This window comes from Hesperophylax consimilis, chromosome 1 (genome assembly GCF_061612785.1).
Source record: "Hesperophylax consimilis isolate HC1 chromosome 1, BYU_Hcon_1.0, whole genome shotgun sequence".
Classification (NCBI taxonomy): Eukaryota; Metazoa; Arthropoda; class Insecta; order Trichoptera; family Limnephilidae; genus Hesperophylax; species Hesperophylax consimilis.
Genome location: NC_142836.1, coordinates 39825290 through 39840789, shown reverse-complemented (window position 1 = coordinate 39840789; position 15500 = coordinate 39825290). Strand labels below are relative to the sequence as shown.

Genomic DNA, 15500 nt, shown 5'->3' with positions numbered 1-15500 from the left:
TGAAGAAGATGTCGTACGTGCTGTGAAGTCTTGCCCAAACAAGCAATGCGCTCAAGACCCCATACCGACCTGGCTCTTAAAGAAATGTCTCCCGGATATAGCACCTGTAATTACCGAAATTATCCGGAAGTCTCTTGTAAATTCACTTGTACCGGGATCACTTAAAAAATCAATTATAACTCCAATACTAAAAAAACAAAATCTTAATACTGATAATACAGATAATTACAGGCCAATATCCAACCTACCATTCCTATCAAAACTGCTTGAGAAAATCGTTGCCAAACAATTAGTGGGGTACTTGAACTCCGCTGGTCTGTTTGCCAAAAATCAATCCGCTTATCGACGGTTTCATTCAACGGAAACTGTTCTTTTGCGGGTTGTTTCAGACTTGATCATCGGGATGGAAGCAGGTAAGTTGGGTTTGATATCTGTTCTTGACATGAGTGCGGCATTTGACACAGTAGATCATAGTATTTTACTAAATGTGCTTGAAACCGAATTTGGCGTTCGAGGTGATGCACTCCAATGGATGACATCGTACCTGTCTGGACGAGTAGCCTCAGTCACTTTCAATAAATGTACATCACCTGAAACTCCCATAGAATTTGGAGTTCCCCAGGGTTCTGTCCTAGGCCCCATTCTCTTCATTCTCTATACGAATCGTCTTGAACGACTAATTCACTCAGCTGGCTTTGAATCACAAGGCTACGCAGATGATCGTTTGATTTTCAAGTTTTGTTCTCCGGACGAAAAAGACGTCCTTAAAAACCAGGTGGTTAGCCTCATTAACACAATCTCAAGTTGGATGTCTGTCAATAAACTTAAACTAAATCCCACAAAGACAGAATTTATGTGGATAGCTTCCCCTGGAAGGCAAGCTCTCCTTGACTTCAGTCCAATCCGTATTCAGGATACGGATATAATCCCTTCTGCAGAAATAAAATTTCTAGGTTTCACTATGGACAATATTCTTTCTCTTGAATCGCAAATTTCAAAAGCTGTGAGTTCTGGTTTTTTCCATTTAAGGCAGATAAAATCAATCAGGAGATGCCTTCCCTCTGATGGAGCAAAGTCACTCATAAATTCGTTCGTCGTCTCACGTATGGACTATTGCAATAGTGCATATGCCGGCCTACCTCAGAAACAAATCAATAGAATCCAGTCAGTTTTTAATGCTGCGGCAAGAATGATTTTTGGTGAATCTAAGTATTGCCGTATAACCCCACTTCTAAGGGATCGCCTTCACTGGCTTCGATGCCCTGAAAGAATAGAGTTTAAGATCTGCTTAATGACCTTCAAAGCATTGCAAGGAATGGCGCCAGCATATATATCGGAACTATGTATCCGACAAAACTTAAGCAATAGACAGCTTACTCTAAGGTCAGCAGATCTAGATATTAGTAATCGTCTAATCGAACTTTCTAGGTCAAATCGAGCTGTTTACTATGATCGTTCTTTTAGTGTAACAGGCCCTCTCATCTGGAATAGACTTCCCTCAGCTCTTACTAATCTCCAGAATTTGGCTGAATTTAAACGAGCTTTAAAAACAAAATTATTTGAAAAATCTTACCATTTATAAATTTTAACTTCTTTTCAATATTTATAATAAGCCATATTCTAAAACTTCCGGTAATTGTTTGGTTTCGGTTGTCTCCTTATTGTACCTTTTTAGTGTCTGCTCAGAAAATTCTCATTTCTGAGCAAAAACTGCCTCCTGTTTTATGTTATGTTTTAGTTTTAATATTCGTGTTTTGTCCTGTCCTACTGTTATTGTTATTCTAAGTTTTGTCATCACTTTGTATAAACAGTGTATTTAGTGTTATAATATTAGATCTGTATTGGGTAAGGCACACTGTAGGAATAATTTTAAGAACTATTAACACTGAATTACCATTTTTTTTAAGTTTGTTATACGAGTAGTTAAGCGCACTTGAAGTGAAATGACACTAAACTGCGCTATATAAATTCCATGTTATTATTATTATTATTACTGATGTGAAGCTTCAACAGATGAAGAGATTCCCTTGAATCCCACTGAACTAAGTGCAAACCGCTGTTAGTGACGATTGTATAAGCGATTTTTTTCCCACGCTGACCCCGACGCATGCACGCGGCGAGGGATGCCAACAGTACCAACAAACTGAATTGTCATTCCCTTTCCGTACAACTTCAGTAGTTCGTTGAAAATATTCCGATTTTAGTCGATTTTATAAACTTTGATAAAAGTAGTGAGTGAAAAAAAAGAAGATAAATACGAAATTTTGACAAAAAAAACTCTCCAGCGGGGAATCGAACCCCGGTCTCCCGCGTGACAGGCGGGGATACTTACCACTATACTACTGAAGATATATACACCAGCGCCATTTGTTAACATGTGGTAAAATCCACAGCTTATTCTATTTGAATAAGTTTGTAATTACTCCGTCGATTGTTGATTGCCCAGAAGTCCTTCAATCAATTATCCAATGGCGTGTATACTTTGCTGTACACGTCAGAACTGTGCGTAGATTACACTGCACCCCAATGGCATAAGCAAAAAGTCACTTACAATAATGCTTACCGCTAACTATTCCGCCTACCGAGATACTGCAGCGCTACGGAAATGTTCCACGAGGGACGTTCACTCTTTCAGAGCACTTCTCCGTCACCATACTAGGAGCTTATGGCGCAGACTACGCCCATACAATAATATTATCATCACCATCGGTTTCATGATCTCTATCCAAAATGACAATTCAACACACCTATAAAAAGTGCTATAAAATTATGAAAAGTGAAGAAACAAAAATTAGGTTGAATATTTACATATTTTTACTTTTTTGGTTTTAAATGTTTTATCACTTTAAAGCACTTTTTATAGGTTTGTTGAATTGTCATGTTGATGAGTTATCGGTTGCCTGTATGGAGTCCCCCCTTCCAGCTATCTGGAGAAGGGAGATGGTCAAATATCCTACATAAACGGCTGCTTGTATACTTTTTCGTCATTTTTCACTTATTTCCTGTATTTTTACAACAAAAAATGAATATTATTTAATCATTTATTTTTCTTAGTTTTTCGTTTTTTTGGTTATTTTATTTTATTTGTGTTTTTTTTATTTTTGTCATTATTTGTCTGATTTATTTTTCATTACAAAATAATATTACATTGCATTACCCCCTGCATACATTCAGGAAGGAACTATTATTATTAAGGGGGGGGGGGTTAACATTAAGCATTGTAGAAATATATTTGTACAGCGTCTTTGCGGTGATTTTTCACAAAATCGGCCCAATATACATCCTAAATCATCAAAATATTTTTTTAAACATTTATTATTTGACTAATGAATCGTAATTCATATTATTTTTAAATATAATATCATACGTAGATCATCAATATTTATGAATTTGAAGACTTTAAGCTTATGACATACAGAATTTAATAAAAAATAATGTTTTTAGAATTTTTTTAATTTCATTTTTTAAAAAACTTAATTTTCTAAATTTTGACCGATATTTAAAGTTATAAACTGAAAAAGATAAATATTTATATTAAATATTTATATTAAAAACATATTTTTATAGCGAATTAATAATACTTTCAATAAAAAAAAATCTCTCCAGCGGGGAATCGAACCCCGGTCTCCCGCGTGACAGGCGGGGATACTTACCACTATACTACTGAAGATGCCATAGTTGACGCCAAAATTTTTTTATAAACCGGACGACTAAGCTATATGAACCAATTGATACACAATTTTATATTCCTCCGATAATAACATTATTATATGTATTTTTATAACACGTAACTAAAATTAATTCTCCGATAACATTATCTATAATCGCAATTTTTTCGTCCACATTGTGGTATGCTTCAAATTAACCCAGTACGTATCTTGTTTTGGAGTAGTGATAAAATTATTATTAAATCTGTTTTCGGTTTTGAGTGACGAGTGACACAATAATTATTTACTATTACTTTTTTTTAAATTCTTTTACATCTCAATGTTAATAAAACAATAAATAAAAAAAAATGGATGTAATGTTTAGATAATACAGGATGTCACGGAGTAAATTAATGCCATAATCGGAAGGTGGTTGATTTCACATGATGGTGGAATTAAAAAAATTAAATTCCTTTTTTTCTCATATAAAAATACTTTTACATAGAAGATTTTTTTTGTAACAATTCATAAATTAATAGCCAACAATCCGGGCTTTTATTGAGAAAATATATAATTCCTCGAAGTACTCCATCACAAAACAAGCAACATTTTCCGCTTACTGTGGTGGTAGTAGGAGATTTTCAATTATTGTCAGGTAATTCGTAACCCGGGAATGTTTGTCTTTCTTTTTAAAATATAAATAAATATCATAATGTAAGTAGGTACATAAACCGCCTCCCTAGACGATGTCTAATCTGAGACGGGAAATAATATAATTGAATCATTATAAAAAAATCATATTAGGTTTACATAAAATAACCACGAAAATGCGAAAAAAAACATTAAATAAATGATTTGTAAAAGCCACTGCCTCCAGATTCTTACCCACCCCTCACACCTATATCCTTCTCAGATGTTCCTCTCCTTCATTTCCTTAAAAAAAACCTCCCGACAGCATCCCCAAATATGACATAGGCCCTAACGGAAATGATTTTACTCAGGTAGGTACTTATCATTGTAGGTAGGTTCATATCATGAAGTAGAATCACGTCCCTAAGTTAGTGCACTTTACACCTGCAGTTCACCGTTAGTGCACTCCCGACACCTCACTTAGTTTAAATATAGGTGGGAACCTAACTTTATATAATTTACGATAGTGATTTTCTCAACCTCTCATTATGTGAGATTGTGATGACAGTTTTAGTATTTTCCAAAATGAAGCTAGAATAATAATGAATGTAATGTGTACGCTTTGTTTAGTTGCCCAGTTTGTTAGGAGCTCGTCAACCGAATCAACCCAGGTTTGGAATCATTCCAGGGAACTTTAGCGGTCCGCGGTCAACTGACCATCTGTCAGTTCTGGACCCGCTAACAAACTTACAACTAACTACCAAATTGGCGGGGCCAATCCATCGAAGTGTGCGAATTATTTAACCCGTGTTGTTTGTGAACAGAGTTTGTAAATGGGAGGTTTTACTAAGTGCCAGGTAAATTGGCCGGTCAGCTTGAAATACCAAATTTTCTAGGAAACCATTGAGTGAATTACGTTTTTCTGGAATAATAGCGCAGAATTTGACTTTACCGCTTTAATTTCGTATATTGTTTATGATTCATGTTACACGAACTATTTTATTACATTGTGTGTTTATGTACATTATAATATAAAGCGTTTACACTACGGCATATTTATTTCATGCATAGTAAGGAGTGTTGTAGAGCAAATATAGCTGGGAGATAAAGCAAGTATCTATCTCCCAGCCTGTAGGATTAACCTGCCAATGGTCATGCCTGTGGGGAGAGCAATCTTGCTGTTGAACAGAATCAATTCGGATATCGACATTTTTAGCATCAATGAAGCTGTCTTTAAAAGACAAGCTCTATTGTTACTGGTATAGTTGATAGAACGCATTAAAATTAACAATTTTGTAATGTTTTTAAAATGAATAAACTGAATTGAATTGAATTGAAAGTAAACTTCAATAAACCCTGTTGAGAGCTCATGGGTTGTGAAGTCAAAATCGCAGAAAAGATGAACAGTTTTTCTAAATCACATTTATTTTACAAATTAAACAGTTTTTTTAACGTTTCAATAAATGTAGTTTTGCATATATAAGAGTATACGTAAGGGACTTACTTGACTTAATTTAACCAGTGATTCCAGACAATTATTAGAGGAAGAAAATGTAAATTTAATTTTTTGTCTACGGTGACTTTTTTATGTATTTTATTTTATTTTTCAATTTTTTTTTTCTTAAACTATTTTTTTTTTTAATTCTTCCATATGTCGTCACTAGTCACTCAGCCGAGTAACCGCCCAATCCCTAACGTCGACCCTAGCCGTCCAATACCTGATTGACTTGCTGTGTTTCTAGTTGAACAAAAAAAGTTGAAAATATCCCCATGAGACCAAAATTTTTAATTACATTTTTAAACTAATTTAACTTCCCGTAAGAGTGTTTGTGGCGAGCGGTCACGTGGGAGGGATGGCGGCGTGGTTTTGATTTGAACAATTGAGCTTCAAATTAATCGAAATGTGATTGCTGACAAATGATTTATAAACACAAACCCCACTCAGCAGAATTTTGGTACTTCTTGATAAAATTTTAAACACTTGACTTTCAAAGTAGGAAGAAATTTACTGTCTACGTATGATTTCAAAAAGTCCGTGTAAACATTAAATGATGAAAAAAATGAATTTGAAGAAGTTGTAAAAATTACCTCAAATCTGAAAAAATAAGAACATATAAAAAAAATTAAGTTAAGCAATTTGAAAAACAACCAAGGCCATCCGCTCAGGGGGTAACTGAAAAAACAGTTGGCAACTCAAATCGCCATCCTGTGTATCAATGGCGGTCCGCACACTACGCAACTTATCAGCGACCGGTTTACAACGGAGACGCAACCAGTCTCTCGTAACTCGCAATGCTAGTCGCCGGCGCGTTTCAGTTGCCAGTTGCGCCTCATATATCACGAGCTGTCAGTTCTCGGTTAATTTGCGATGTGTTTGAGTGAGAAAAAAATCGAATTGTTCAAGAGGTTGATAAATTGCCTTTATGACTTTAGGCTTCCCAATTAAGAAAGACGTAACATTAAACCTGCTTATTATAATTTTTAGTTTGTTAGTTTATTGCCATATAATATTTTGATTTAAAATATGATATATATTATTATACGTGCTATTTTACGAAAAATAAGCAAATAAAGAACAAAGGTTGTAAGGAAGACAGTTAATTATATTATTGCTAAAAAAACGCCGTCTGTTCAGTAATAAACAAACAAAATAGTAGGTAGGTATCAGCATTCTTTCTAATCTATCTGGAACTATGCAAGACCTAGGAGTAACTGTTGGAGTTCTTGAAGGAAAAGTTATGACATTCGAAAAAATCATTGAAAAGAAAGTATTACCACAGGAAACAACGCCAATTTGTGAGGTGCTCGCTGAGATAGAGGAACGCAAGACCCGCTCGAAGAACATAATTTTACTCAACGTCCCCGAGTGTAATTCGAACTCAACTACAGTGAGCGTCTTGGAGGATGGAAAAAAGGTATTAGCAGCTATTAGTGAAATTAATAGCGAGTTCAATCTAGAAGATGTGAAAATTTACAGGCTCGGAAGTAAAATTCCAAACAAAACCAGGCCAATTAAATTAGAATTTGATGAAGTCAAACAGGCGAAACTAATACTCTTTAACAAAACTACTCTGTCCAATGGAATTATAATCAAACCTGACAGGACACTACAACAAAGAAATCACTTAACTGACCTCTGGAAGGAATTAGAAGAGAGGAAAGAAAAGGGCGAAGTCGATTTACGAATCAAACATTTCAACGGAATTCCCAAAATCATCAAAACCCAAGCAAAAAACTAAAAAACAAACAGAACAGATTTTCTAGACTTACAGGATATTATCAAAATGTACGGGGAATGCGTACAAAATTGCACCAACTTAAAACTAACTCCCCAATCTTCTCACACGATATTCTGTTTTTAACTGAAACATGGTTAAATGCTGATATCAGCTCGTCAGAATTAGGCCTACATCAATATACCACATATCGTTCTGATCGAAATTCTATTACGAGCAAAAAGTCTAACGGAGGAGGTGTGATGCTGTGCGTATCCAAGAATATATCATCTACTAAATTACCGGTAAAACACAAAAGTGTTGAACAAATTTTTGTATTGCTCAATATACCTAATGGAAAAATTATTATTGGCTGTGTCTATATCCCACCTGCATCGGATTTGCAAACGTATAAAAATCACAATGAGGACATAGAAGTACTCAAATTCAAATATCCTAAAGCAAAATTCATTATTGCTGGTGATTATAACCTTCCTAACTGGACCAGCCAAGATGACAACGGACCTGCTACAAACCAAGCCGATTTACAGTGTGCTAAATGTAGTGAAATTCGTGATATGTCTTTATTTTTGGGACTAACTCAATCAAACAAGATTTTCAACTTTAACAATCGAATGTTGGATTTAGTGTTTTCAAGTGATTCGAAAATAGTGGTTGAGCTATCCGACGAATTATTATTACCATTAGATCAACACCACCCACCGTTGGACATTATCATAACAAATAGGCCTTTAACATCTTCAAAAAAAACAAGTGTCCCATCGTATAACTTTTCCAAAGCTGAATACCATCATATTACGGAGTACCTTGCCCAAACAGATTGATCCTTTTTAGATGAGGAAAATAATATAAATGATCAATTAGAATACTTTTACTCGATTTTAAATACCTCTATAGAACAATTTGTTCCCAAGGTTAGCTTTACATCATCTAATTATCCGAAATGGTTTACAAGGGAACTAACTAATTTAATTAATAAAAAAAAATGTATCCACAGAAAATATAAACATACCAGAAATTCTAACGATTATATAGCATTTACTAAACTACGAAAACAATGTAAAGAATTATCAATAAAGTGCTATAGTGACTATGTTAACGTAATTGAAAATGAGGTACATCATCACAATGTGAAAAAATTCTGGAATTTTACTAAATCTCAACGAAAAGACAACTGTGGATATCCTAATAGCATGTTCTTTAAAGAAAAATGTGCCGACAGTATTGAGGGTATAGTTAATCTTTTTGCTGACTCATTTAAAAGTGTCTACGACAAAGATATTCCCATCAAAGCAGTCTCCAGTACGTCAGTGGAAGAGTCATTAAACCTAAGTCAATGTTTCATAAAATTAGATTCCATAGAAAGAAGCATAAAAGCACTAGATAGTAATAAATCTGCTGGACCGGATGGTATTCCTCCCATATTTTTAATAACTTGCATTGATAGTTTGATATATCCCTTACATAAACTTTTTAACAAATCCTTAGCGTCTGGCTGTTTTCCGGCTCTGTGGAAAAAGAGTTATTTAACGCCCATTCATAAAAAAGGCGACAAAAGCGATATATCTAACTACAGACCTATTTGTATTATGTCTGCTTTACCCAAACTTTTCGAGTCATTAGTATTAGATACCATTGTAAAACCTATCAACAATATTATTGTTCCTAACCAACATGGCTTTATCAGAGGTCGATCTACCTTAAGTAATTTAACTATCTACAATAATTACATATCTGAATCGCTCAGTCTGAAACAACAAGTGGATTCTATATACACCGATTTCAGTAAAGCATTTGATAAGGTTCGACATCATATTCTTATATCCAAACTCCGACTGTTAGGCATCAAAGGTAGTTTATTGACATGGATTATTAGTTACCTCAGTAATAGAGTTCTTTGTGTCAGGATTAATTTTTTAGAATCCTATGTATTCGAGGCCACAAGTGGTGTCCCGCAAGGGTCCCACCTTGGCCCAATATTATTCTTAATATTCATTAATGACATTGTAAACATATTTAAAGATGTACAAGTCCTACTTTTTGCAGATGATCTAAAATTGTTTAAAAGAATACGAAATATATATGATTGCCTAATTTTAAAAGCTAATTTAGATAAATTTTTTAAATGGTGCGAACAAAATATGTTATTTTTGAACATTGAGAAATGTCAAGTAATACGATTTTCCAGAACTCATTCTCATATCTTACATGAATATAATTTAAATAATGTTAAATTAACACCAGTATCACAAATTCGTGACTTGGGAGTTATATTCGAATCAAACTTAACATTCACAGCGCATATAGATGATATAACTAATAAGGCTTTAAAGATTCTTGGCTTCCTTTGTAGAACCCTAACTGATTTTAAGTCATTGGATTGCATGAAAACACTCTACATTTCACTAGTTAGAAGCCAAGTGGAATATAATTCACCTATTTGGTCTCCTTTCTATAAAGTACACTCTAACAAATTAGAACGGGTTCAACACAAATTTCTTAGGTACTTAAATTTCAAGCTTAAAATTCCAATAGAAAACATTAATTATGTAAATTTGATGAATGGACTTAATTTAATTACGCTGTCTGACAGAAGAACCATTTCAGACCTAATTTTATTATACAGAGTCATGAACAACCTTATTGACAGCCCTGCCATCGTTGCTGCTATTAAACTCTATGTACCGACAAGAAATACTAGACAAAATACAACATTCTTTTGCGACACATATAAAACCAACTATCAGTCAAACTCACTTACCAATAGGATGCATGATTTGGGCAACAAGTTTGGTGGTATTATAGATATATTCCATGATTCCCTTTATAATCTTAAATTCAAATTAAACCAACACTTTGTGGAATCATACAAATTATTGTAATAGATTTAACGATTAGATATGTTATTGTAATGTTTTATATTATATTTTGTTCTTTGTTATTGTTAAATATTATGTTGTTTAAAATGTTTCTTTACGCCATATTCTTCAAAAACTACTTGTATATTTTTTTAAAATTCTTCACTTTTATAACTCTTAGTATAAATTCTAACTCGATAACTTATGTAAAACTTATTTATAATCTATGTAAAAGCCCCTATGGGCGTATAACAACAACAATAAACAATTTGATATAGAATCACCTCCCTTCGGAAAGTAGGTACCCATCATTTCTGAACAAAGTTTGATCATGTCAAAAGAATTCTTTTTTTGAACCTAACGCTTTTTTTAAATTTATATTCATTTTCTCATGAGATATCTTGGTGTTGCCATTTAAAACATTTTAAGAGATCGCAGCGCCATGTGGTGTACAATCAAATTAATTCAGACTGTAAAATATTTTATTTAATTGACCTAGTGGAAATGTATCGACATTGGACAAGATACCAGGTTATCTAGCACAGTGGATCGATAAAGGTTTTATCGGCAATGTCGGTAACTTGTAATCGTTCCTGAGCATTACTGCAAATCGCTAATGAACAAACAACAGTTCACAACGACTAAGGACGGGTTGTTTCGGAAAATTTGAACAATTCATCAAATTTCAACGTTCATTTTCCAGTTCTGCGAAAGATTTTTTCAAGTTCTGTTTTTATTTCAGTTCTGTCAAGCCAATAACCTATAATGATATATTAACAGAACTTGCATAGGACTTTCACAGACCCCGAAAATGAATGTTGAAATTTGATGAATTGTTCAAATTCTCCGAAACAACCCGTCCTAAGTGTATTCGACGTGAACTATTTTTTGTACGTTACCGATCGGTAGTCATGCTCGGGAATGATGACAAGTTATCGACATTATCGGTAAATCTTTATAGATCGACCGTGAGAATGCAGTATGCTTACCTTAAAACTGCAGCAGGTAATAAATTTCACCACATTTCAATAAATGGCACTTTAGCACATATCTTCAGTAGTATAGTGGTAAGTATCCCCGCCTGTCACGCGGGAGACCGGGGTTCGATTCCCCGCTGGAGAGATTTTTTTATTTCGTTTTTTTTTTTTAATATAATATTTTTGTTTTTATTTTATTTTATTAAAAGACATTTATAATAAATTTAAAAAAATCGAAAAAATTATTTCCAAAAATTATACTTACCATAATCTAATTGCACAGCATAAGATGTTTTTCCGATTTATTAATTAATAACTAAAAACAGTAACGATTTCTCACGAAAACGGCGCTATATAAATTAGCCAAATATTATCATTATTATTAATACGTCCTGCGTAACTCTGGTAAAACGAAATTAATTTTTATTTATTTATTCATAATTGATTTTACAAGCACATAATGCTACACAGTTTTTTACATTTTTTTTTTTTTTTACAATAGTACCCATTTCAGGTGAGATGAGATTATTGCTTTTGTTGTTTACGTTGCATTAAAACTTACAATATAAAATATAGATACTATGGACATACTAATAATGATAATGATCAAATATACCCAGTACCCTCTTAGTTATATTTATATATATTTTTTAAACAATTATTTATTCTTATGTTATTACACTAAAAGCGTAGGTCGAGAGTCGCCATCTAATAATAGGTAAACGCAGATAAATCGTCGCCGATTTCAGTGAATAAAGCGCCTCTCAGTTTGGGCGGGAATCGGTGTTGCAGTTTTCCCGCACTTTTTGTCGGTGGCCCGTTCCGGTTTTATTTCCCGCCGCTTTGTTCCGCCGGTGATGCAGTTAAGTTATTTTGGGGCTTTTTCGTGGATATTTCGGCTTTGTACGCTGGCTCGCTTTTATTGCCTATTTATACTGCCCCCGGCTGTGAACTCTGTGTGTGTGCTCGACTCTGCCGAGGTGGCCTTTTTTATTTTTCACGTGTTATAAAATAATATTATAAGAGAACGGATTTCCATGATTATTCCGTTTAGCGGATTAATATTTTGAACAGGGTTATATTTTATTTTCAGACCTCATTATTCATTTCATTGATTAAATAGTATTGTGGTATATTATTGATTATCTGCGGAACGTTTCACACGGAGAAAAACGAGTTACTAAGAATCTCTTCAAATTATTGGTATCTCATGGATTCCTGATAAACTTTTAGTAAATTCCTTATAATAAATGCCTTGATAATAAATGACGAAATGAGAAAATTTTAGGTTTTTTATGAACACGTGTTCCGACTTTCCACTTGTGTAATTCCTATTAATTCATTCGTTAAAGACCTGCAATCATATTTTTAATCTGATTATTTTGCAATATTCTTTAACTCCTTGCAGATATTCTGTTATCGCCCTGGTGAAAGACCGCCATTTATAATCCATAATCATCTCATGAAGTCATTCTCCTTGCTGTCCCAATTCCGCTAGCTTCACAACGTACCCCTATTGGATATGTCACAGTTTCACTGGCGCCGTCAGTTGGGATTCTTCTTGGAATTGGTATTCAAATAAAAATAAAAATTAATTAGTTACGTAAAATTCTACTTACATCTGTATTCGTTGAAATCACGATAAGTATCTAAAAGTTATAATTTTATCAAGGGTGTATCTATAATTTATTATCTACGAGTAGGTACTACAGTTTACAAGAAACACATTAATTATATATTTATTTTATACAAAACAACACTTGTTTGCTTCGAATAATAATGAAGAGGTGAAATGAAATAATGGGAAGCCAATGAGTTGTTATATCTTGAATCTAATTTCGACAGCATCTTTGTAGCAAACATAATGCAAAAATGTTTTCCCAACCGCAGCACAAACAATGCTTTTAGTTTTACGATAACGGGGAAAATATGTTGAATTTAATACCGTTTCTAATTCCACTAGCACAAAGGAGCTTTCTCAAATACTTGAACGAAATTAGCTGGAAGGCGCTCGGCGGAGGTGTGTGTGAGGCTTGAGAGTAAGTAGTGAGCATGGCTGGGTGTGTGTGTGTCGGAGGGGTGTTGGGGAGGTGGGGGATATGGGAGAGATGAGAGTAAAAGCGCACCCCACAAGCCAGCTTGATTATTAATTAAATTTCAATACAAAGCACTGCCGCTCTTCGAAAGAACTTTATTCTATGTGTGTACAATTATTCAACAGTGTTCGTACACCAGTGATTCTCAATCCTAAAGGAGTCGATTTTGTATTGAAATTATTTGTAGAAGCGCTGGAGAGATCCCATAGTATCAGGAAGCGTTAAAGTACAAGTGGGGGGCAGCGAAGATAATACAATAAAAAGTGGCTGAAATTTTGGCGGCTACGTCAATTTCCAATGTTTTTCGAACAGAGTAAAGATAATCATTAATTACCTCCAATAAAAATATACATTGAACTATTTCATAACATACTAAAAATTGCGCCTACTTTGTATACAGGGTGTATCGGAACGTACCCGACAAACTTTAACCAGCTATTCCTTAGCATATTTGGAGTAAAAAATCTTATGTGCACTTTGCTGTCCGGTAACGTTTTTTTTTTAATAAAAAATTTATTATTCATATTTTCACCACATGTCACCACTGTTTTATCCTTTGTCAAAGTTTGAAAACCCATCTGGCACTATTTTATTCGAATTCCGTTGAATAATGCACGTGTGTACCTATATTGGCGCACTTTTACAATCACAACGAAATGGCACGGCACCATTCGTCTCATTTTTAACTATTATTATTTAGTGTGTGCGAAAGAGCGAAGACGCTTTTCGACATACTTGCTTATAACAGCTGTAGGACACGAAAAGCAATGCCAATGACAGTGATGTAGTGTGGAAATTTTTAATTTTTTTGTTTTTTATTGAAAAAAAAATGCTACCGGACAGCAAAGTGCCCATAACATTTTTTACTCCAAATGTGCTAAGGAATAGCTGATTAAAGTTTGTCGGGTTAGTGCCGATACACCCTGTATATGTATAATACGCCTTTTGGTCAAACAGAAACTTTATTAATTAATTACTAAAAATTATTATTGCTTCGCTTCCACTGTCTTCATTCATTCTTGAATTGAATCAACCACTATCTAAATTGCCATCTCAACACAGGCGTTCCACACCTAGTGAGATGGGCAATACGTCACTATAAAAGTATAATAAAAAATAAAAGTGTGCTAATAAATAAATAAAAATAAATATTGGAAGTGTAGGAGGCTGGCTCACCAGGGCAATTGTCAAGATCCTCCCTCAAGGGATGGAAATAAGGCAATAAATTAAGAAGAGAAAAGAAGACGAAGAGGAAAGAGGAAGTTCTAAGAATAATGCCCATATCATGTTTGCATTATTAGTCACAGTGTGCTTTATTATAGATTTGAGTTGATGGTTTCATCAACTCAATTCTTTCAAGGAAGGCATACAAACTAAAATTGTATCGGTGTTTCAATTTAATAATAATAATGTTTGGCTAATTTATATAGTGCCCTTTATGTGTAAAATCACCTCAAGGGCGCTGATATAATATTAATTATTTATATATTTGTTTGCCTATCTTGAAAGAAATTAGTTTTTAAACCGAAAAAAAAAATATTTTAATGTTCCGTATTTACGTGCATAAGTTCAGAAACAAATGTTAATATGTGTTCTAGTCATTTTGAAAAGAACTTAATTTGTCACATTAAAATTTAAAATCATATTCGAAAATGAGATTCATAAGTAGGAGATTTTGAAATTGAAAGTATTTTTATAGGTCTGATACTTAATTTTGTTCAAGGCTTATAAAAAGACTAAAAAGATAGGTACCTACTCGATTATTCTAAGATCGAAATATGTTATGCTCTCAGTATTTAATTGAAGCATCTGTAATGTTTCTAAGCGACCAAATTTTCAATACAAAAATACATGGTTTGGCTTGCTTTTGCAGTACTTTGCATTGCATCGCCTTAATATTTTAAAGCATAAATGGCAAAAAGTGTTTTTTCCATGTATGAACGAGCAGTTCATTAGTAATTTTAAGATTTCCTTAATTTAAAATTCAGCCATCTATACAATAGAATTTTCTTTGTCATGATTAGTTGGACAGGCATAACATTTTAATATGGATGGG

General features: G+C 33.7%; 1 protein-coding gene and 3 non-coding genes across 4 annotated transcripts in view; 1 reads left to right on the top strand and 3 right to left on the bottom strand.

Annotated features, from left to right (window-relative positions):
• Window positions 1-15500, bottom strand: part of RunxA (RUNX family transcription factor Runt related A) — an 85490-nt gene that overhangs the window by 9623 nt on the left and 60367 nt on the right. The window lies entirely within an intron of this gene.
• On the bottom strand, window positions 2278-2349 carry TRNAD-GUC (transfer RNA aspartic acid (anticodon GUC)). The gene has a single exon. It is a non-coding gene; the product is annotated as a tRNA-Asp (tRNA).
• On the bottom strand, window positions 3599-3670 carry TRNAD-GUC (transfer RNA aspartic acid (anticodon GUC)). Its single transcript has one exon. It is a non-coding gene; the product is annotated as a tRNA-Asp (tRNA).
• TRNAD-GUC (transfer RNA aspartic acid (anticodon GUC)) lies at window positions 11422-11493 on the top strand. Its single transcript has one exon. It is a non-coding gene; the product is annotated as a tRNA-Asp (tRNA).